At 35.4% G+C, this 23,723-nt stretch overlaps 1 long non-coding RNA gene across 6 annotated transcripts in view; it reads left to right on the top strand.

Moving 5' to 3' along the window:
- LOC123334984 overlaps positions 1 to 23,723 on the top strand; it is a 389,678-nt gene that overhangs the window by 50,255 nt on the left and 315,700 nt on the right. The window contains exons 2-4 of one of the 6 annotated variants that reach the window (XR_006553164.1): positions 289 to 419; positions 10,878 to 11,069; positions 12,028 to 13,413. The exons of the other annotated variants lie outside the window; for them this stretch is intronic. This is a non-coding gene — a long non-coding RNA (uncharacterized LOC123334984). Of the gene's footprint in view, positions 1 to 288; positions 420 to 10,877; positions 11,070 to 12,027; positions 13,414 to 23,723 lie in introns of those variants that run through there. 6 annotated transcript variants of the gene reach the window in all.

Genomic DNA, 23,723 nt, shown 5'->3' with positions numbered 1-23,723 from the left:
GACAGACTTTTGAATGGCCTGTATTCCATATATACTTTGGAGAAGGAAATGGCAACCCACTCCCGTGTTCTTGCCTGGAGAATCCCAGGAATGGGAGAGCCTGGTGGGCTGCTGTCTATGGGATCGCACAGAGTCGGACATGACTGACGTGACTTAGCAGCATATATACTTAGGTTGATCAACCCATATCAAGTCCAATATTTAAGAAGAGAATGTTAAAGTTGAAATAAATAAGATTTAAATGTAGTTGGAAACAACTGATATTTAACTCATTTGTTTTCACTGCAGGCAAATCATTATTGCCTCCTTATTTTATGTACAAGAAAATATGAAAGTGAAGTGGCTCAGCTACGTCTGACTCTGCAACATGGACTGCCAGGCTCCTCTGTCCATGGGATTCTCTAGCCGAGAATACTGAAGTAGGTATCTGTTCCCTTCTCCAGGGGATCTTCCCAACCCAGGGATTAAATGTAGGTCTCCCACATTGCAGGCAGACTCTTTTCACCATCTAAGCCACCATAGTGGCTCATTTGTAAAAATCACCTCAGTGAATAAAAACAACTTTTACTTCTCTTCAGTAAGTTGCCAGTATTAATCTTGCCATTCAGCTATCCTGAATCCTGACTGTTGAAGGTTGTTGGCTTTATATCTGTGTATGCTTTCAAAGATATTTACTTAGAATACTATTTGGGGGTATATAAAGTAATATTAACATTTAACTTTCTGTGGTATTTTCCTCTGAAAAAGGAAACTTTTATCCACTATCATTAATATTTTGTGCATTGATTACCATTTCAACAAACATTTCTCCTACACAGTGATAAATTGTCAAGAAATTCTCAGCAATTCTGACTTATATCTGAATCAATCAAATTAATGAAATGGAGTACTACAGAAGTTGAAGTTACTGAATTCTCTCCTTTTTTCATCTGCAGCTGAAAGTTAATGGCAAAATAACTGCCTGTATTTCCAAATCTCATGAAATTTTAACTTGTTTGAAGGTTAGAGTTATAGTGCTGCTTCACCAAATATAACCTACTTGTCTTTGTTGTTCAGTGTCTTACATTTAAATATGACTCTTGGCATCAGTAATAAGATTTTTGAGACACCTTGTTAATGTTCCTGTGGAAGAAATATAGAGCACAGGAGCTTACCTATCATCATAAGGATAGACTATTTTTGCCTTTTCTCTCAAATTTCAACTTTAATAGGAACAGTAGAGGACAAAATCTTGAGTCTTAAACTTGTAAACTTTATTACACTTATTTTTCATGAAATGAAAGTATGGTTGAGTACAGAGCTTTCCTTCAAGTTAAAATATTTTGTAAAATTGAATTTATGTACTGTTTTATACATAAGTAATGTGAAAACCATTTCTCTTTTTTTGCTTTTATTGTCACTATATGAAATAGTCTGCTGATAAATATTTGGGTCATTTAATTAGACATTACAATCTTGAACATTTCTTACTTTTTTAGTTGTATATCCATATCATTCAAAATTTTGTTTAAAAGTAGTATGACTTTATTTATTACATTTCATCTTTTTCCAAAGTGTGCTTTTATGTTTAGATTTCTGTAACTAATGAAAAAGTAAATCAAATAATCTACTGATTAAAAAGTGAGCATTTGCAAAGATCATACCAAGTTTTCACATTTCACCTAATTTTGGACATGTGTTTTCCCCTTTCTGTGGAAAAAATAATTTCAGGCTTAATTTGTCTGAACTTATGAGTGATTATAATAAAAGTGGTACAAAAGTATCTTCTGTAGAGGAATCTGGCTGCTACCCAGAAGGAAAAAAGTTCTCATGGGGTAAGATCAGTTAAAAGGATAGGAAATTATTTCTGTAGGGAAAAGAACATATACAGTAACAACCTTTCGCATCTCAGTCTTCTTTTCTGTATTATCCTTAATTTGTGGTGCCACTCAGTGTAGAAACAGTATATTCTACAAAGCTTGTGGAAATGTTACTTCTTGATCCATCTTTTTTTTAACAACTAAAATTGATGAGATCTCATGTAAGATTGGAGAAGGCGATGGCATCCCACTCCAGTACTCTTGCCTGGAAAATCCCATGGACGGAGGAGACTGGTGGGCTGCAGTCCATGGGGTCGCTAAGAGTCGGACACGACTGAGCGACTTCACTTTCACTTTTCACTTTCATGCATTGGAGAAGGAAATGGCAACCCACTCCAGTGTTCTTGACTGGGGAATCCCAGGGACCGGGGAGCCTGGTGGGCTGCCGTCTATGGGGTCGCACAGAGTCGGACACGACTGAAGTGACTTAGCAGTAGCATGTAAGATTTATTCCAAAATTGACTGTGTAACATAATTTCCCCCAAAAACACTGAGAAAATACTTTATGAATTTAATTTTTCTATACAGTCTTTCACATTTTCTTTTTGATACTAAAGACAATGTGTTCAAATGAGAGATCACTAACTGGAAACACTTTTAAATTTAATGACTGTGGCTTCTTCTTTGAAATAGTAGGTTTTAAATCCAGATAATACTATGTAGCTTTCAGAAAATTTAACTATACTCAGTATTTTGTAATAATCTATAAGATAAGACAATTTGAAAAAAAAATGGACACATATGATGTATAACTAAATCTCTTTGTACACCTGAAACTAACATTGTAAATCAACTATGCTTCAATAAAAGAGAAAGAAAATTTAGTACCCCTACACCAATTTCCTAATACATCACAATAAAGCTTTCCAATGTTGTTTAACCTGGATAAGACTTAAAGTTTTCTAAGACAGATTAAATATTTGTTAGTTGGTTTCTTTGGCACCTTTTACAACTTCTATTTACCTAATTTGTATATTGAACAACAATTTGCATACTCAACAACTTGTTCCAATTACTGTGTCTGTGTAAGAAATGATCTCGTCTAATGTATTATGATCATGATTTGTATAAGTCAGGAAATAAGACAGGGCATAAAGGGTATATAGCCTGTTTTTGCTTTAAAATGTCTAGGGTCTCAGCTGGAGGACTCCTAGACTGAGTGATAAATTCATCTGAAGGTCTATTTATTTGCACATCTGGTGGTTTATATTGTCTGTCAGTGGAGGCCTCTGTTAGGATAGGTACAAGATGACTGTTTCATATTAAGGCATTCTATCCATTATTCTTGTCCACAAGCCAAGTAGAAATCAAATGAAAATGGTATACTGGAAAGGGAAATTCTTGTTAGGAAATACAGCAATGTATCACATGGCAACTCTAGATCAAATCCGGAGAAGCAAAGCATTATTTAACTGGGAACAGAGCTGCTACAAGTAAAATTGTGGTTTCATTATTAAAGCATATTAGAATGTGTATTATATGGGCAACTATCCATATCTGTCACTCTCGGTATTCTCTAAGCCTGTGTTAAAATTCTCTTAAGCTTTGAGCTTGGCTTTGCTATACAATTTTATCTGCTACAAAGCTTCTAATTCAATTCCTGCTTTCTAGGGCTAGAGATAATTATATTCTAGTCTGAACCATATTTGAAATAAGTTGTTTATCATTCTGTCTGCATTCATCCCATTTTTCCGATAAATTTAAATTCAGAGTTACAGTTATGGATTCCCAATCACCAAGCTGGAGATAAAAATAGGGAAAATTTTCTATCCATGTTTCCTTAGTTGCGTCTTATAATCCAGGAAGTTTTATTGATTGATTAGTTATATGCTACCTGTAGAACTAGTCGCATTTTGAAAGTGGAAAGTTTTCATATGTACCCAGTATATTTCATTTCTTAAACTTATATTAAAAGAAATATAACTTTCTCTTACAAATATAAAATTAGCAGTTAACACTAACTCAGAACACTAAGAATCAGTAATAGAATGGGAAGGTGATCTGATGGGCAACTAGTTCTCTTTTAACAATTCATTCACTGTAAAACATTCATTTTGTGTTTTCGTTTTAAATCTCATTGAGTTTTGCTCAATTCCCTATTTTGGAGAAGGCAATGGCACCCCACTCCAGTACGCCTGCCTGGAAAATCCCATGGATGGAGGAGCCTGGTAGGCTGCAGTCCATGGGCTCGTTGAGGGTCAGGCATGACTGAGCGACTTCACTTTCACTTTTCACTTTCATGCATTGGAGAAGGAAATGGCAACCCACTCCAGTGTTCTTGCCTGGAGAATCCCAGGGACGGGGGAGCCTGGTGGGCTGCCATCTATGGGGTCACACAGAGTCGGACACGACTGAAGTGACTTAGCAGCAGCAGCAGCAATTCCCTATTTAAAGCGGTTTTAAAACTCACTGAGTTTTGCTCTTGATTTCCTTAGAAAAAATATCCAGAGACCCAGAGGTGGTGTTTTAGTTTTAAAATTCCCTTTTTCTAGTGCTGAATGCAGAATGTATTACAATGAATAGACTGAAACCCAGTTTATTTAGTCACTCTTAACCTTACTGAGATTTTAATACTGAAGCGATCTGTTACCAGTAAACTATGCAGTGCCAATTGTCTTCTAACTGTTTTAAATTCATTTCTTTCTCTTGTGTTAATGGTAAACAGGATAGCTGAGCAAAGGTGTGGTCTGCAGCCAAACCAAAGTTACTTGGCAGAGATCATATCTGTGAAGTTAGTGTTTTATTACTTACAACATAACAAAAGCTTAAGAAGTGACCATAATTTACCAGGTGCTGAGCTAGATCTTTCAGAGAGATACAAATTAGTTCTTGTTTCAAACTTAATGGAAAGCATAGAGAACACAGATAATTATGGTGCCCATAATAAGTACTACTTGGATAAGCAAAGTTTGTTACGGAAACCTGTGACTTTTGCCATTTGAACACACTAGAAGAAATTGAAATTTGAATATTACAACATAAACAGAAAGAGCCAAATCTTTGTTTTTAAAGTAAATTATGTTATATTAAATATATTTTAGTCTCCTGTAAAAGGATTTTTGCCTATCAAAGCTAATAAAGGTGAATCTTGGTAGAACTGGGTGCAGAAAATAAAATCACTATAAGAGTTTAATCCAAATAGATGGTTAGATAGAACAGAGTGAAAGCTAGACTAACAGATGGGGAAATGTACAGTTTATGTGATTTGGGAATAAAGATGTAACATCTGTATTTGACCAAAGAGCATGAGAAAACAAGTTAAAAAGCCTCTCACCCTATGATTCCATAACCTTTATAACGTTAATGCTGAAACTACTCTTAATACTGGGATTCATTACTTCAAATCAGAAAATTCAGTTTTCATATAATCTTCCTCCTTAAATTTCCAAATCATATCACAAAATCCCTTCCTTCCCCACTGTTTTTAAATTTGGGGCTCAAGTATTTTGCTTTAAATTGGAAATGAATTGTGCAATTTACTGTTTAATATTAAAAATCCTTATCACATCCAATTGAGGACCCAAAAGAAATCTAGAAGAATGTTGCTGTTCAGTTGTTGTCCTGTCCAGCTCTTTGCCACCCCATGAACTGCAGCATGCCAGGCTTCCCTGTCCTTCTCTATCTTCCGGAGTTTGCTCAACCTCATGTCCACTGAGTCAGTGATGCCATCCAATCATCTCATCCTCTGTCACCCTTGTCTCCTTCTGCCCTTAGTCCTCCCAGCATTAGGATCTTTTCCAGGCAGTCAGCATTTCATATCAAGTAACCAAAGTGTTGAAGTTTCAGCATCAGTACTACCAAAAATGAATATTAAGAGTTGATTTCCTTTAAGATTGAGTGGTTTGAGCTCCTTGCACTTAAAGGGATGCTCAAGAGTCTTCAACACCACAGTTCAAAAGCATTAATTCTTTGGCACTCAGACTTCTTTATAGTCCAACTCTTCCATCTATACATGATTACTAGGAAAACCATAATTTGAATATATGAACCTTTGTTGGCAAAATGATGTCTCTGCTTTTTAATTTGGTGTCTAGGTTTGTCATAGCTTTTATTCCAAAGAGCAAGTGTCTTTTAATTTCATGGTTGCAGTTACCATCCACAGTGATTTCGGAGCCCAAGAAAATAAAATGTGTCTCTCTTCCTACTTCACCCCCTTCTATTTGCCATAAAATGATGGGACTTGATGCCGTGATCTTCGTTTTTTGAATGTTGAGTTTTAAGCCAGTTTTTTCACTCTCCTCTTTCACCTTCATCAAAAAGCTCTTTAGTTCCTCTTCACTTTCTGCTGTTAGGTATCATCTGCATTTCTGAGATGTTTTTTCACCCAGAAATCTTGATTCCAGCTTGTGAGTCATCCCAACCTGGCATTTTGCATGATTATATTCTGCATATAACTTAAATAAACAGGGTGACAAAATACAGCCTTGACATACTCCTTTCCTAATTTTGAACCTGTTGTTACATAAGTTAGTTGCTCAGTTGTGTACGACTCTTTGCAATCCCATGGACTGTAGCGCACCAGGCTGCTCCTCTGTTCATGGAATTCTCCAGGCAAGAGTACTGTAGTGGGCTGCCCTTTCCTTCTCCAGGGGATCCTCCAGACCCAGGGATCAAACCAATGTCACCTACATCACAGGTAGATTCTTAACTGTTTGAGCCACCAAGGAAGCCAGGTTTTCCACCAAGAGGGTCTAATAGTTGCAGTTGTTCCAGGTAAAGGTCTGACCATCGCTTCTTGTCCTGCATAGAAGAATGTGCTAAAGCCCAATTATTACTTATTCAAATCATATGTTCCAACCCACGGAAGACTCAGAAGGCTCATAGAATTAGGGTCCAGAACATTTTCTTCACTTTGATTCAACTCAACCAAATTTCCTCACTGATATAGTTCCTATTTTCCTTTTTAAATCTAAAGTCCCTTAGACTTGTCACTACTTTTCTCCTTTTAATCCTATTCTCCTATATCCTCTCAGTCTCTATAGCTTCTTTGCTTACCCTACCAAAGTGCTCAGTTTTTCTCTGAATCTCTAAGATATAGTATCTTCATCAAGATAGCTCTAGATAGTTATTTAACTAATTACTCCACTCTGCAGAGATTCAGGTTTTGGGGTGCTAAGTAGAGTTTAGAAAATGCCAGATCTCACAGGTAGAGCATATTTTGGACAGTCAAGTACTTCATACAACCAAGAGGAAGTAATGGGGTTTCCTTCTTTTGCCTCTTGTTATAGCCAAATGACCACTCTATCAGATAATTCAACTGCTGTTGAGATTTTTCTTAGCTAAATAGGTGTCAGGAGGAATACTCATCAAGCCACAAAACTAGTAACTTTATTTACCTGCTTTTCCCTCTAATCTTGACTTGGACCTTGAAAAATTTTCAACAAATTTGTTGTTAGTAAAATTTTCTTAAAATAGACTGTTTGCATTAGGTAACACTTCCTCACACAAATATTTAACTGTATTTCTCACTCTGTCTTCCATCATATGAAAATTTTATACACTTAACACTAATTTGAGTCATATTCAGAGAGTCCTGACATAGTTGTTTTCCTAACACTGTCTTACTCTGTTCATTTGAAGATGTCACTACTTTTTGGTTGATTTGAAGGCTTATACACATTTATTATTTTGCCCTCTGTGGGGAACTCTCTTGTTTATTTTTCTCTATAGTACTTGGCTCTTCTTTCTCAGATTTTTTTTTTTTTCTATTTTCCATCTTAGAAACATCTTCAAATGGGAAAACAATCCATGTCCTTTTTGGGGGTGGGTATTTCTGCCCTTAGAAGTTTGGGAAACCAATCTTTTAGAGAGGTTTAGATCAATCTGTGGTTTGTTTTGCAATCTATTTCCCTTAAAAACTTATTAAGCTTCTTGTTTAATAAAAGCCCTTAAAAAGATATTTCCTCAGCTATTTTATCATTTAAAAAGAATTACTATTTACTACATTCTTAATATGTTCTTTGCACTGAGTCTCCTTAATTTTTGAAAAATCTTAAGGTATGCAAGCAACATTTTTAGTTTCCTTTTATAGCAAAACTGAATTTAAATTATCTTTACCACTTAAAATACTTAATTTTATTTCCTGGTGTTTATCTTTGAACACTTGGTTTTTCACATATTACAAATTTCAAAATTACCTGAATGACTCCATTTTGTTTCATTTTAATGTGCAAATTAGCCAAATCTTATGTGACGTTACTAATTTTGAATCAGTCAGTTCAGTTGCTCAGTTGGTCACTCTTTGTGACCCCATGGACTGTAGCACACCAGGCCTCCCTGTCCATCACCAACTCCCGGAGTATACACAAACTCATGTCCATTGAGTCAGTGATGCCATCCAACCATCTCATCCTCTGTCGTCCCATTCTCCTCCTGCCCTCAAACTTTCCCAACATCAGGGTCTTTTCAAATGAGTCAGCTCTTCGCATCAGGTGACCTACATATTGGAGTTTCAGCTTTAACATCACTCCTTCCAAAGAATATTCAGGACTTATTTCATTTAGGATTGACTGGTTGGATTTCCTTGCAGTCCAAGGGACTCTCAAGAATATTCTCCAACACCATAGTTCAAAAGCATCAATTCTTCGTTGCTCAGCTTTCTTTATAGTCCAACTCTCACATCCATACATGACTACTGGAAAAAGCATAGCCTTGCGTAGATAGAACTTTGTTGGCAAAGTAATGTCTCTGCTTTTTAACATGCTGTCTAGGTTGGTCATAACTCTCCTTCCAAGGAGTAAGCGTCTTTTAATTTCATGGCAGCAGTCACCATCTGCAGTGATTTTGGAGCCCTCCAAAATAAGGTCTTCCACTGTTTCCCCATCTATTTGCCATGAAGTGATGGGACCAGATGCCATGATCTTATTTTTCTGAATGTTGAACTTTAAGCCAACTTTTTCACTCTCTTCTTTCATCTCCATTAAGAGGCTCTTTAGTTCTTCTTTGCTTTCTGCCATAAGGGTGGTATCATTTGCATATCTGAGGTTATTGATATTTCTCCCTGCAATCTTGATTCCAGCTTGTGATTCATCCAGCCCAGTGTTTCTCATGATGTACTGTGCATATAAGTTAAATAAGCAGGGTGACAATATACAACCTTGACCTACTCCTTTCCTGATTTGGAACCAGTCTGTTGTTCCATGTCCAGTTCTAACTGTTGCTTCCTGATCTGCATACAGATTTCTCAGGAGGCAGGTCAGGTGGTCTGGTACTCCCATCTCCTTCAGAATTTTCCAGTTTATTGTGATCTACACAGTCAAAGGCTTTGGCATAGTCAATAATGCAGAAATAGATGTTTTCCTGGAACTCCCTTGTTTTTCAATGATCCAGCGGATATTGGCCATGTAATCTCTGGTTCCTCTGCCTTTCCTAAATCCAGCTTAAACATCTGAAAGTTCATGGTTCATGTATTGTTGAAGACTGTCTTGGAGAATTTTGAGCAGTACTTTACTAGAGTGTGAGATGAGTGTGATTGTGCTGTAGTTTGAGCTTTCCTTGGCATTGCCTTTCTTAGGGATTGGAATGAAAACTGACCTTTCCTAGTCCTGTAGCCACTGCTGAGTTTTCCAGATTAGCTGGTATATTGAGTGCCCACTTTCACAGCATCATCTTTTAGGATTTGAAATAACTCAACTGGAATTCCATCATCTTCACTAGCTTTGTTCATAATGGTGCTTCCTAAGGTCCACTTGACTTCACATTCCAGGATGTCTGGCTCTAGGTGTTTGATCACACCATCGTCATTGGGCCATGAAGGTCTTTTTTGTACAGTTCTTCTGTGTGTTTTTGCCACCTCTTCTGAATAACTTTTCTTCTGTTAGGCCTATATCATTTCTGTCCTTTATTGAGCCCATCTTTTCATGAAATGTTCCCTTGGTATGTCTCATTTTCTTGAAGAGATTTCTAGTCTTTTCCATTCTATTGTTTTCCTCTATTATCTCTTCACTGATCACTGAGGAAGGCTTTCTTATCTCTCCTTGCTATTCTTTGGAACTCTGTATTCAAATGGGTATATCTTTCCTTTTCTCCTTTGCTTTTCACTTCTCTTCTTTTCATAGTTATTTGTAAGGCCTCCTCAGACAGCCATTTTGCCTTTTTTGCATTTCTTTTTCTTGGGGATGATCTTGATCCCTGTCTCCTGTACAATGTCATGAACCTCCATCCAGAGTTCATCAGGCACTCTGTCTATCAGATCTAGTCCCTTAAATCTATTTCTCACTTCTGCTGTATAATCATTAGGGATTTTATTTAAGTCATACTTGAATGGTCTAGTGGTTTTTCCTACTTTCTTTAGTTTCAGTCTGAATTTGGCAATAAGGAGTTCATGATCTGAGCCACAGTCAGCTCCCGGTCTTGTTTTTGCTGACTGTATAGAGCTTGTCCATCTTTGGCTGCAAAGAATATAATCAATCTGATCTCAGTGTTGACCATCTGATGATGTACATGTGTAGAGTCTTGTCTTGTGCTGTTGGAAGAGGGTGTTTGCTATGACCAGTGTGTTCTTTTGGCAAAACACTATTAGCCTTTGTCCTGCTTCATTCTGTACTCCAAGGCCAAATTTTCCTGCTATTCCAGGTGTTTGACTTCCTAGCTTTTCATTCCAGCCCCCTATAATGAAAAGGAGATCTTTTTTGGGTGTTAGATCTAGAAGGTCTTGTAGATATTCATAGAACCTTTCAACTTCAGCTTCTTCAACATTACTGGTTGGGGCATAGACTTAGATTACCATGATATTGAATGGTTTGCCTTGGAAACGAACAGAGATCATACTGTCGTTTTTGCATCCAAGTATTGCATTTCCGACTCTTTTGTTGACTATGATGGCTATCACATTTCTTCTAAGAAATTCTTGCCCACAGTAGGAGATATAATGGTCATCTGAGTTAAATTTACCCATTTTAATTTGCTGATTCCAAAAATGTCGACTTTCACTCTTGCCCTCTCCTGTTCAACCACTACCAATTTGCCTTGATCATGGACCTAACATTCCAGGTTCCTGTGCAATTTTGTTTTTTACAGCATTGGACCTTTCTTCCATCACCAGTCACATCCACAACTGGCTGCCAGAACTTAAACAGGACTGGGAAATAGACTCTCAGAGGGCACAACAAAACCTTGGGCACCAGGACCCAGAAGAAGGGAGCAGTGACCCCACAGGAGACTTCCCTGGACTTGCCTGTGGGTGTCCAGGAGTCTCTGGTGGAGGTGCAGGTTGGTGCTGGCCTGCTGCAGGGTTGGCGGCACTGAGTGTAGCAGTATGTGCATGGAATCTTTTGAGGGAGGTCACCATTATCTTAATTACCTGGACCATAGTTTGGCCCCAGGTAAATAGCAAGGAGGGAACACAGCTCCACCCATCAACAGAAAATTGGATTAACAATTCAATGAGCATGGCCCAGTCAATCAGAACAAGACCCAGTTTCCCCCTCAGTCAGTTTCTCCCACCAGGAAGTTTCCATAAAGCAGTTATCAATTTCCATCAGAGGGGAGACAGACTGAAAAATACAATCATAGAAAACCTAATCACATGGACCACAGTCTTGTCTAAGACAGTGAAATAGGAGCCATGCCATGTAAGGCCACCCAAGATGGATGGGTCATGGTGGAGAGGTCTGACAAAATGTGGCCCACTGGAGAAGGCAATGGCAAACCACTTCAGTATTCTTGCCTTGAGAACCCCATGAACAGTATGAAAAGGCAAAAAGATAGGACACTGAAAGATGAACTCCCCAGGTCGGTAGGTGCCCAATATGCTATGGGAGATCAGTGGAGAAATAACTCCGGAAAGAATAAAGAGAAGGAGCCAAAACAAAAATTTTAAATAATACCCTGTCAAAAGTAAATAACAGCAGTTATCTCAGATGAGTAACATTCAGTTTTCTAAAGTCATTTCTTAGGAGTTCAAATTCATTAGGTTTATGATCTAGCTTCCCAATCATATTTTGTCCCTGGAAGTAGTAGAAAGATCACCATCTTTCCTGATGACAGTAATCAGTGTCTTCCTCAACCTATCGACGAAACAAGGCCACAGGTTTTAGTTATTTGTTTCTGAAGCTTCCAACTTATAGAATTAATATCTGTATTAGGATAAGCTGAATGTGTTACAGTGAGAACTACCTTAAAATCTTATTAGCTTAAGAAGACAACCATTTATTTCTTATTTCTGCAGAATCCACTGCAGACCTGGATATGTTTCCAATGCAACAACAAAGTAATCTAGGATGACCAGAGTCCTGTCCATTTTATAGTTCTTGCATCTGAAATGCACAGCAGTCATCGTTGTTATGACAAGGAAAGAAATCACTAACTGGATTCAAACAGCAACAGAAAGCTTCTATCTGGAGATGATGTACATGACTCCCTTTCTCTCACAGCCCCTTAGTCAGATCTGATCATTTGTCACATGACTCTGGTTTTCTGTGAAGAAATGAGCAAGAACAATTCTCTTCTATACCCAAGAAAGAAAACTTAGATGTGAATGGGTTATACTACACTCCCATAACTTTCTTTTGCAGATTTCTGCCTCTTAACCCAAGAAAGGGAAATCAGTATCCTTCTTAGAAAGTAGAGATAGAGGTATTAGATGAGTATGGTCTCCTTATATGAGTAAAACTAAGATCTAATACCATCAACTATTGACTGTAAATATTGAATGTTTCTTCATTTCAGATGTTAGTTGCTGTCAATCAGCTATTAAGGTCGACATTAAAATCAACTGGAAAACTTGCACCTAGTGGCTTCAAACATGGTGCAGTAGAATTTCTTTGACTTTAAAAAATTTCATTCTGCTGACCTTCTTTTGTGCATGATTGAACATGATGTGAAATATCTTCTCTTTCCATAGCTTATACATTCAGTGTATCTCCCTCCTTCCTTCTCCCTCAGTCTTGTTTCCTCTCTCCCTCTGTCTCTCCTTCCTTCCCTCTTCATCCCTCTTCCTTCTTCTCTTTCAGTAGCTATATAAATGGAAGAATTTATTGAGAATTTGGGACAAAGTAGGTTTATGTTGCAGCAATACAAACCTCAACTTAATATTAGTCACCTCTATTTTATAAATCTCTCCTTTAATAGTTCTTGGATCAGCCCTTTTGGCTCTTGATCCTCTTACCATCTTTCTACCACCTCCTTTCTCATCGCTGCCCTTCTCTATTAGGTGTAAGAATATTCTTATTTTCTGTCCCATTCAGTAGCCTCTGAAGCATCAAACTCCAGATTTAGGGCCATATTATTCCCCATTCTCTGAGAGTGAGGATAGAGTTCCATAGCTTCATTTATACCATGATAAAGATAGAATTCTTCCGGGGTTGAAATTCAGCACTCAGCAGTTTGATTTCTGCCTTCCAATTAGGACAAAGGAAGGTATCATATATGCCTTACTTCCAGAAGCAAGTGTTCTTTCAATTAAAGCATCAGATAAAACCCTTATAGGAGGACAGATTGGATTTCATTGTCTCAAAATTTCAGTTATAAAAAAATTTAGATGTATTTATTACTATCTAGGATCTTATAACTACCCAAGAATTATAAATAAATTCTAATAAATGCATTTAATGGATTTTCAGAGCTTATAAATTTTCAATTTATTCTTACAGAACTGTTCAAGTTAATACTTCAATCTAAAAGGCAAACATATTTCCTAATTGCAAAGTAAGAAATATTTAGCAGGTAATTATCTCATAATTTTCACATGTAGTTATTTTGAAAAAGACAACCTTACTTTCAAGGTCATCACACGTTTGATCCAATGAGACACATCTTAAAATTTATTCAATTCAAAATTCTAAAGAAAGAATATAGTTCCTTCATGTGACTTAGTGGCAAAGCAAATTAGATTGCAAGTGTATGTATAAAAGAGAGCAACACTTTAATAAGATACATCTTCAGGTTCATTTCTAATCAACCTTTATCACCTATTATTCACCCTATTAAAAATGGAGAAGGCAAGCTTGATAGGCATGTCAGATGAATCCCTCAAGGAGATACATGTCAACATTTAAATAGAAAATATGGAAATGCTAAATTACAAAAAGTGCATTTTTATTCATTCCTTTTTTTAAGCAATGAAAGATAATGAGCAAGTTCCTGAAACTTTGAAGAGCAATCCAGTGATGAATTATTAGGACATTTCCCCTTGCTCAACAATCTGCCTTCTGGATTGGGAAAAGCTGATATGGACAGTTTTAATGATAAGATTATAAAATAATTTGAAAACTATGTAATAATTAATGAATGATTATATAACATTCAAACTTTTTTTTTTTAATCAACAAAATAGACTTTAAAAGAAAGATCACTGGGGAGAGGGGAGGAGAGGGTGAGATATATAGAAGGAGTAACATGGAAACTTACATTACCATATGTAAAATAAGTAGCCAATGGGAACTGCACACACACACACACACAAAAACACAAAAAAGATAAATTGTTATGTCTATCTGTAAATTTTTTCCCTTTTATAAAAAACATGACTTCTTTGTTTCATGTTTTAAGACCATAGAAAGTCACTTTTGTTTCTTTAAATAAAAATTAGAATTACACTTGCTATACATCCTTAGTTTTGAACGTTTGGTTTTGACAGCAAATTATTACATGATTATGGGCAGATGTAGACCATATTTCAGAGAAGGCAATGGCAACCCACTTCAGTAGTCTTGCTTGGAAAATCCCATGGATGGAGGAGCCTGGTGGGCTGCAGTCCATGGGGTCCCTGAGTGGGACACGACTGAGTGACTTCACTTTCACTTTTGACTTTCATGCATTGGAGAAGGAAATGGCAACCCACTCCAGTGTTCTTGCCTGGAGAATCCCAGGGATGGGGGAGCCTGGTGGGCTGCTGTCTATGGGGTCCCACGGAGTCGGACACAACTGAAGCGACTTAGCAGCAGCAGCAGACTACATTTAGGGATTTGAGAAGTATTAGTTAGGAATAGAAAGCAGAAATGTATGCAACAATTCTCCATTGAGGGATATTATTATTTGCTACTGTCTAAACTGAGAACAAGAATGAAATTTATGCTACCTTGTGAAGTGTTAAAGTTAATAATGTTACTTCCTAATGCTCTTTTCTCTAAAAAGCCTCCTGATCCCTTATTGCCTGAAGATTCTAACCAGGTCATCAAAGTGACCTCCAAAAACTCCTACTGTCTAAAGAACCTGTGATGGATGTGAAATTAATTGGCACACACAGTACTTCAGTTATGTGATTAAATATGACCAAGAATTGGTATCATGGTCTATGTCATGTTAGGAAATGTAACGTAGAAATGATCCTCACCTTAGCCCAAATTGTTAATCTATAATTAATTTCAATTCATATTTCCTGGTAATTTTGTTAAAAGAAATAATTATATTCTTATAAGTTTTTTAATATTTTAATATACTTAAAACAGGTCATCATTTATCAAGAAACTTTAAAAAAGCATGTGGGGATTGAGAATAATAAACATAACCTTAAAATATTTCTGTATCTTCATTAAATATAATAAATTTTGGATTCTTTTTAAATAAAAGAAGTTCAATGTATTTTTTAAAAAATAACAAGCTTCAACTTTTTAAATGTTTTATATAAAAATTGAGATTATAAGTGTTGTGTAGAGCTTTTAAAGGATGATATGGTTGGATGGTATCACTGATTCAGTGGACATGAACTTGGGCAAACTCCAGGAGATGGTGAGGGGCAGGGAAGCCCCAGCATGCTGCAGTCCGTGGGGTCACAGAGTTGGACACAACTTGGCAACTGAACAACACAACAAAAGATGCTTTATAATATTTTTATTCTTCAAATCTGTATGGATAATGTTTCAGAAGTAAGGATGGGAATCTAGATTGCATAGATGAAAAGAAAATTTCTCCTTTACCTCTCTCAAGATTCACTGAAAAACATTTTTTTTTAAATATAACAAAACCTTGTCAGTTATTACCTCACCAAGTGAATTGTAATAAGATATAGAATTTATGGTGAAAAGACAAATTTCCATCATGTTCCACCTAAGAAATCATAGTAACACTGGTTCTATTGCTTTGTTCTTTCTGCCAGTTAGGATTAGCCTTAGCTTCTGAGAATAAGTCTGGACTGGGCAGCATCTAACAAATACCATTCCTGCTGCTCTGACTGTGTCAAGTTGTTGTTGTTATTGTTGTTGTTGTTGTTGTTTTACAAAAAGTTGCTTCCTGGCCAAGCATAATGCAGATTGACCTAATAGAGAAGATTTCTGTGCTTATGCCATATGGGCAAAATAGTGACGTATCCACAAAGCTGTTTAACTTAAAATGAAGTTGCATTTTAAAAATGAATACAGAAATGTTTATTTTATAAAAAGTCATTCCATAATTAGTTTTCAGGTAAGCAGAGCTTTAGAATAAAATAATTCCCATGTTTTTAATCTTAAAATGTCATAAAAGTTTATCTTCAAATTTTTTCATCTATTACTCTATATTCTGATAGATTGAAAACATTTAAATGAAAGTTTAAATGATACAGTGCTTAGCTTTTTAAACATTTCTGAATAAGTGAGAAAGCTCTTCAATTTCCTTGTAATAGAGTAGGTACAAAATTAAGATTTTATAGGAAACATGGAAATATATTTTCAAATATGAAAAAGAATGCCTGAGAATCCCATAGCATATAAGGTATATTAGCTTATTTTATACATTTATAGCTTTTATAAAGATGTATCTATAATTATGCTTCCAGACATTCATATTTTGAATAATCAGCAATGACAAATAATTTCAAATTTTAAAAATTCAGTATATGTTTCAAATAGACACAAAATAATAGAATCTCTAGAAATGAACACATGGGGAATTCAAATGAATTGCTGTTAAGATTTCTAGATATAACATAAAAAGTCTTGGCATTAAGATGTACTAACAGCAAAAATATTGTTTATTTTAACACTTCAAAGGAACATTACAGCGACATTTTAGAAGTAGAAAATTTGAGGTGTAACTTCATTAGTAGATTTACTTGAATCAGTTTTAAGGACTGTGATCTTTGGTTCTAGATAAAAGAAAAATAACTTGCATTGCAAAATTTTAACCTTTTAAAAAAATCTTTGTGCAAACTTGATGTGGATGGAGCAAGACTGTGACAGTAAACAAGAACAGTATCTCTTGTCTTACCGACACAATTTTACAGCTGCCACACCTGCCCTGGCTTGTTGTCATTTATTTCTTTTAAAATGTCCAAGATCCCCAAGTCAAAGCTGGATGCTTTTATAGAGGGTGTGTGTATTATAATTGTGATTAAATATTAAAATACATGAATTCTAAATTGAGCAAAAACCCATTGTAGATGATTCAAGGTGAACTAGACAAATGATTTTTTTTATCACCTGAGTTTTAAATTTTTATTTTTCCTAGATTTTTTGAGGCATAATTGACAAAATTGTACATATTTGAAGTGTATAACCTGCAAGTTGGACATATGTATTCACTGTGAAATATTTACCACACTGAAAGCTTCTCATTTCTATGTACATGAAACTCATAGGTCTCCATGTAGATTCAACCAAAATAAGATTCCACTGAGAGAGAGCATAAGAAAACTGTCAAAAAATCAGGTAAAGTTTTGACCGTGTCAAGGGAAGAAAAGAAACCAAAACAAACAGCTTCATTTCATAGAGGGGAGTGCCCATAAAGCTATCAGTGGGGTTTACAGCAGAAACCTTGCTGACTATGAGAAAAGGAGATGATATAGTCAAAGTTTTGAGAGAGAGAGAGAAGAAAAAACCTGCCAACCAAGAATGCTTTACCTGGCAAAACTGTCCTCCAGCAATGAAAGAGAGATAGACTTTCCCAGACAATAAAAGCTGAGGGAGTTCCTCTTATCATTAGACCTGCCTTGTAGTAATGTTAAGAGGTTTCTTCAAGCTGAGATGAATGAAAAATTGCTAATTAGTTAAACAAAAACATAAAACCACACTGATAAAGATAAATATGTAGTCAAATCAAGAAGGCTCGAATACTATAATGGGGTATATAAGTCACTTTAGTATAATGTTAAAAGACAAAAGCATTAAAAATAACTGCAGCTACAATTATTTGTTAATAAATACACAGTATAAAAAGATGTAAATTGTGACATCAAAACACAAAATGTGAAAGAGGGAAGAAAAAGGGTTGAGTTTTGGTATGTGATCAGTTATCAGTTATTCATATTTTTTCAGGTTCTTTTCCATTATCATTTATTATAAGACATTGAATATCGTTCCCTGTACTATATAGTAGAACTTTATCATTGATCTATTCTATATGTGGTAGTTTGTATTTGCTAACCCTAAACTCCTAATTTATGCTACCCTCCTTACCCTTTGCTATATACTAGAAACTAACAGCATTGTAAATCAACTATACTTCAATCTTTTTAAAAGTTAATTTATTAGTTTAGAATAGATCATTATAACTCTGTTATATGTAAGTCTCAAGGTAACCACAAAGCAAAAATCTGTAGTAGATATAGAAAATATTAACTTAAATATTTAATTTTACTGCCTTGGTTTCTCTAATTCTGAAATTTTGACCCAAATGAAACCACGGTATTCTTAAAAATTATATTAAAAATATGTGTCTGTGTATATACATATGCTTATGGTGCCCACCCCAGAACTTACATGAATGGATGAATGAACAGTTAAATGAATAATAGTGTAGGTTTTATTCACATTAGCACTGATATCAAAAGGTTTAACCAATCTCTCAAGTCCATTCACATTGTGTCACTATAGGAATTTCAAGTGCTTTAGTCTATGGCTTGCTTGAATATATTGAAATTTCTTTTATCCAGATATATTAGAAGCCTAGAATTTTCTAACCTGAAGGAAAACTGGCACTGAATTCTAGGAAGAACTCTTTTGAAAACCATTTGTGATCTTTACTTTAAAACCTAAGAATTCATGTTCAATCATTTTCTCTGTGGCTGGAATAAAGCCCGTTTCTAATTTTCTGGGATTATTGAAAAGTAAGTCTGGGCCTCTAGCCAGGTATTAAATGTTGGTCTAATTCAGTCCTCATGTACAACTGTGTATGTTTTGTAGTTGTTCTAGGTACAAGTTTAAACAAGTTAAACTGAAAAGCCGGACAGTATTTGTCTTATTGTGAATCTCATTCAACCTGAAATTTAATTACGTTACTATGTGGGTTTGTAATGTGGATTAATAGTTTTATTGTACTCGTGTGATTAGTTTCTGTTTGTTCTAATTTCTTTTTTGCTCTTTCCTGACCTTGAGGTGAAAAAAACACAGAAGATGTATTCCTTCAATTTAATGCCAGTTTGAGGTGTTTCTCTTGCATCATCAGATCAATGAAAAGTAAATAGCCTACACTTCTTGTTTCACTGTGCAGTATTGATCTTTCTTCAGCTTTTGCTTCCCTTTTTCCCTGCGTCTTGTGTCTTTCAACCCCTGGGACTGAAGTGATTGCCATAGATTGGACAAGCTAACAAGCGCATGATAAGGAACGCGTGTTTTGTGGCATACTCACACATGCCTGGTATATAAAACCTGCTTCCGCATCGAAAGAAAGGTGCCATTTTGTGTGCGGGGCACGAGCCACTAAGAGAAAGAACTGGAAGGACAAAACCAGGAAGGAAGATTTTTTCTTTTTTTTTTTTTGCTGTCCCAAATCTTTGCTGATAGTGCTAAATTAGGTGATGAAACTCCGTTGGAAAGTAAAAGACAAGTAGCCTGCGGGGAAATGTCATATGCTTTTAGCTTTAGCAAATGACTGGATGTTGGCAGCCTGTGGGTAAGTATCTACTGTCCTTTAGCGGCTGTATTTTCTCAGGAATATTTGCTTTGGTTTTTGTCTTGTTTGGGTTTGGTTTTTTAAGACTAATGGCCAATCTTAGAGCTTGAGGTATAGTTATTAAAATTTTGATTTTATATCTAATACCTGGAAATATAGATTTAAGCCACATACTTTGACAAGAGGCATTAGGAGATATATCTGCTCCTTTAAAAATCTGATTTATTTACAGTTTTGAGGTAAAAAGAAGTGTTTTTGTAAAGATGTGAACTAGTCTGCTTTTAAAATGTCAAGTAATGGAAGGAAACAATAACTTGATAAAGCTTAGAAAGAATTTGTTTACTTTCTGCCTGTCTTGAACATACTCACTGTAGAAATAGAACCCTCCAAGTTTTATTTTTGGGCCCTCTGTGTCCATAGATTTCTCAAGCATTGAAAAATGGATAAATAAATAATTGATATTCTATCACGTGCTATTGTCTTCTTACAGAAGCATATTTTATGCTGTGCAGCTCAGAAGTTATCTGAACATCATGTTAGGATGGTGGGAATACAGTTTCTTGACTGAGGGCTTTTTAGTCGTTGCTACTATTGGTAGTCAATTCTGTAAAATAAAGTATATGTAAGTAAGGAAGTTACGCTTAATTTTTTTTTTCTTTATGGTTATTTAGTTTGCAAACCTACAGTCAGAGTATCATTCTGATCTCCATGAATGAAAGGGTCACATAGCAGAGGAAATAAACAAAGCTTTTGCTTCTCATGGGGAAACTTTAACCTAAGTGTTGAGATAGAATGAGGATGTGTGTAGAATGTTTAACTTTTTACTTACTTTAAGAAAGAATAGTTACAATGCACAGGTTCCTGATTCTGATATACAAATCTCTGTCCAGCGATTCAAGAACTTCATAGGGACACCATAGACACCCCTGCAATGCGGCTTATTAGCACACTGTTTCAACATGACACTTTTATATCATTAGCCTTTTGTTGTCCGAATAGAAAACAATGTGAAGGGAACAAATTAAGCATCATGTTCAGGCTGTTGTATCTTTCTCAGATCTTTATGGCATTTTATACTTCTTGGAGTTGAATGAGTGTTCTAACTCATGCTATTATGTAATCCTTAGGGTAACCCTAGTGCTGATTTGAAAGCTATTAATTTTCTATTATAGTGTGCTAAAGATGTTCTATAGTGTGGCACTCACCTGCATTATTGAGTCAGTGACCAATTGCAGAGTTGCTCTGTGGTGGTTGGAGCTTAACTCAACCCTCTGGGATCTCATTTATTATTTGCAGATATTGATTTTGGAAAAAGAAAAGCTAAGATGTGTGAAAACAATACTGACTTAGACCTGGCCTAGAGCCGTTAACTCCTAATGGTCTGCATATTGTGTGTGTTAATATGTAAAACTATTAAATGTTTTGTGGTCTTAGCCAAAATACATTTATGCTGGTCACAATAAATGTCAGTTTTCAACAGTGTGTAAATAATGAGTCCCCAGATGATTTTGCTGTATGTTCATAGAATCTAAACTTAGCCCTTATTTATAATTTTCTGATGTCTTATAAATGCAAATAGGAGAAGAATAATATATCATAAACAATATGCTAAAAACAAGTCCCTGGTGTATCTGGGATATGATCTCTAATTAGTCTCTATGTGTATGTATGGGGGAATCTTAGTGATAATTTATTTTTCTTCAAGAAACACAATAGTTTGGACGGTTCTAGGGGAGTGTCCTCAAACAGCTTCAGACACTGTCAAGGAAAAAAAAAAAACATATAAACTGGGAAAAGGGAGGGTTTCCCCTTAAGGAATCTAAAATTCAAAATAAAGCCAGGGCTTAAAATGGCATAAAAGGTCTCTTGACTGAGGGGACCCTGAAACTCCAAAAGGCTGGCAAATTTGCAAAGACAGGCTCTCGTGAACTATACAGGATTATTCTCCTATGCTCTATGTTAATTCTAAGACTTAAACTGTATACATTTTCTAAAAACTTGGATTTATCCTTCAAATGTCTTCATTATTTTAGTAGAGCAACATTTCTGGATAGCCAAATTCATTGGAAACACTTACAACATCATGTTGTTTGATTTAAGGTAGGCCTTTAAAAACATATTGTCTGCCACTTTTTATTTAATAACAAATATAAAAGAACAAAACCTATCTTATTAAAATTTTTAATCAACTATCTTCACAAGTAATAAAATGGGATTATGTTGTTAACAATCCATTTACTCATATAACTTATGTGAAAATAATTGACTATGTAATCAGAAACACTTAAGTAATTTCTTAAGTTCAAGATTAAGCTATACCATGAAAAGTAGATATGACCTTTGCATTGTTCCCTCTTTAGCAATGCATTTCATTTCAAAACTCACCAGTCTTGTCTCCTATTGGCAACTATTCCATGCAAATTCCTCAGTAAATTCAATTATTCCTTCATTTCTTTCATTAACCAGAAATTTATCACATCTATTATGTGTTCAGTGTGACAGATAATAAAAATATAAAGGAAGTGCGATTCAAACAAAAAACTCAATACATGTTAAAGGAAAGTAATAAGGCCAAGCCTTTGATTTTAATGAAGCTCAATTATAACATTATAAATAAATATTATAAAAAGGCTCTAACACAAAACCATTGTTTTTTAAAACAAGTTGTTTTATGTCAGAAGCAAAAGTGATGCACTCTATGTGAGAATTCACTAAAATATGGAATAAGAATGTTTTTCAGTATGAATTTAATGTTTAAAAAATATTCCTTCTGGTTAGTGATAAGTAGAAGGATGTCTAGAATTGTGTAATGAGACTGTTTAATAAACAGAGATGTGTTTAGTATCAGTTATGGGACATGGGCTAGCGATGTAAAGAAAAAGGTATATTTTCAGCCCTTGCAAGAACACAGTAGAGAGGAAAACACACCAAACAGTAATCAATATTCTCTCTTGGTAAAGACTTTGTAGTAAAATGTCTAAGGGAAATTTTACATTTTCCAATATATTTTTATAAATGTTAAATCATATTTAATTGCCTTTCAGTTCAACTTTAAATAATTTAAAAAATTCATATGATCATTTTGTTGGCTCATGACATTTTTGGTAGCACATTTATAGTATACACATGACCTGGAGGCTTCTGTAGGATTTTATTTCAAATATTGATCAGACTGGGGCCAGTTTGAGGATCAAGGAGAGATACTCACAAATTAATGACACTGAATTTGTCTTAAATAACCACATACCTAGTAGTGAAATTAAATACCAAACCCCAAACATGCTTATAGTAGACCTAATATTTATAGCTTAAATGCCAAGTTGGCTACTGATGCAATATCTCTTGAGAAAGTTTTGACTAGGGTAGAGATCCAAAATCAAAGCTTGAAAACTCAAGATTATATGCTTCTGATTTACAATCCCAAAAATACATTTTCAATGACACATTGGTGATCTGACTATGCAAATATTTGTCTAAAATGTTTAACATTCTCTTATTTAAAGTAATTGAAGGTTTTTTAAAATATGAAAAATCTAATCAAACCTGAGTCAGTATTTTTAATGAATACTCTTTCCTTTTTGTCAACAAATTACTGTGATAATAAACTGACGAGGGTCAGTCACAAACCTTGTCACATAACTGACAAGGTTTTGCATGATTAGTTAATTTCATGTGTGTGTGCTAAGTCACTTCAGTCATGTCTGACTCAGTGACCCAATGGACTGTATACCCAACAGGCTCCTCTGTTCATGGGGTTCACCAGGGAAGAATATTGGAGTGGGTTGCCATGCCCTCCTCCAGTGAATCCTCCCCATCCAGGGATTGAACCTGTGTCTCCTGTGACTTCTGCAATGCAGGCGGATTCTCTACTGCTGAGCTACCAGGGAAAATTCAGGTCAATATATGGATAGCATTCCTTTCAACTAGACAGAAGCCAAATAGCCCATCACTGGTGCAAATTACTATCCTCTAACTTCTTCATAATGACTATGAGGACATATGGCTTTTCTTCTTCCTTTTTTTTTTTATATGATTGTTATTGTTCTTACACTCTACTGGCTAACATACAAATAGCAAAAAGGAAAAGAAAAAAATCACAGATGTGCTATTTTCATTAAT

Source organism: Bubalus bubalis, chromosome 9, assembly GCF_019923935.1.
Source record: "Bubalus bubalis isolate 160015118507 breed Murrah chromosome 9, NDDB_SH_1, whole genome shotgun sequence".
NCBI lineage: Eukaryota > Metazoa > Chordata > Mammalia > Artiodactyla > Bovidae > Bubalus > Bubalus bubalis.
The sequence above is the reverse complement of the archived record's forward strand: the minus strand, read 5'-3'. Positions and strand labels throughout refer to the sequence as shown.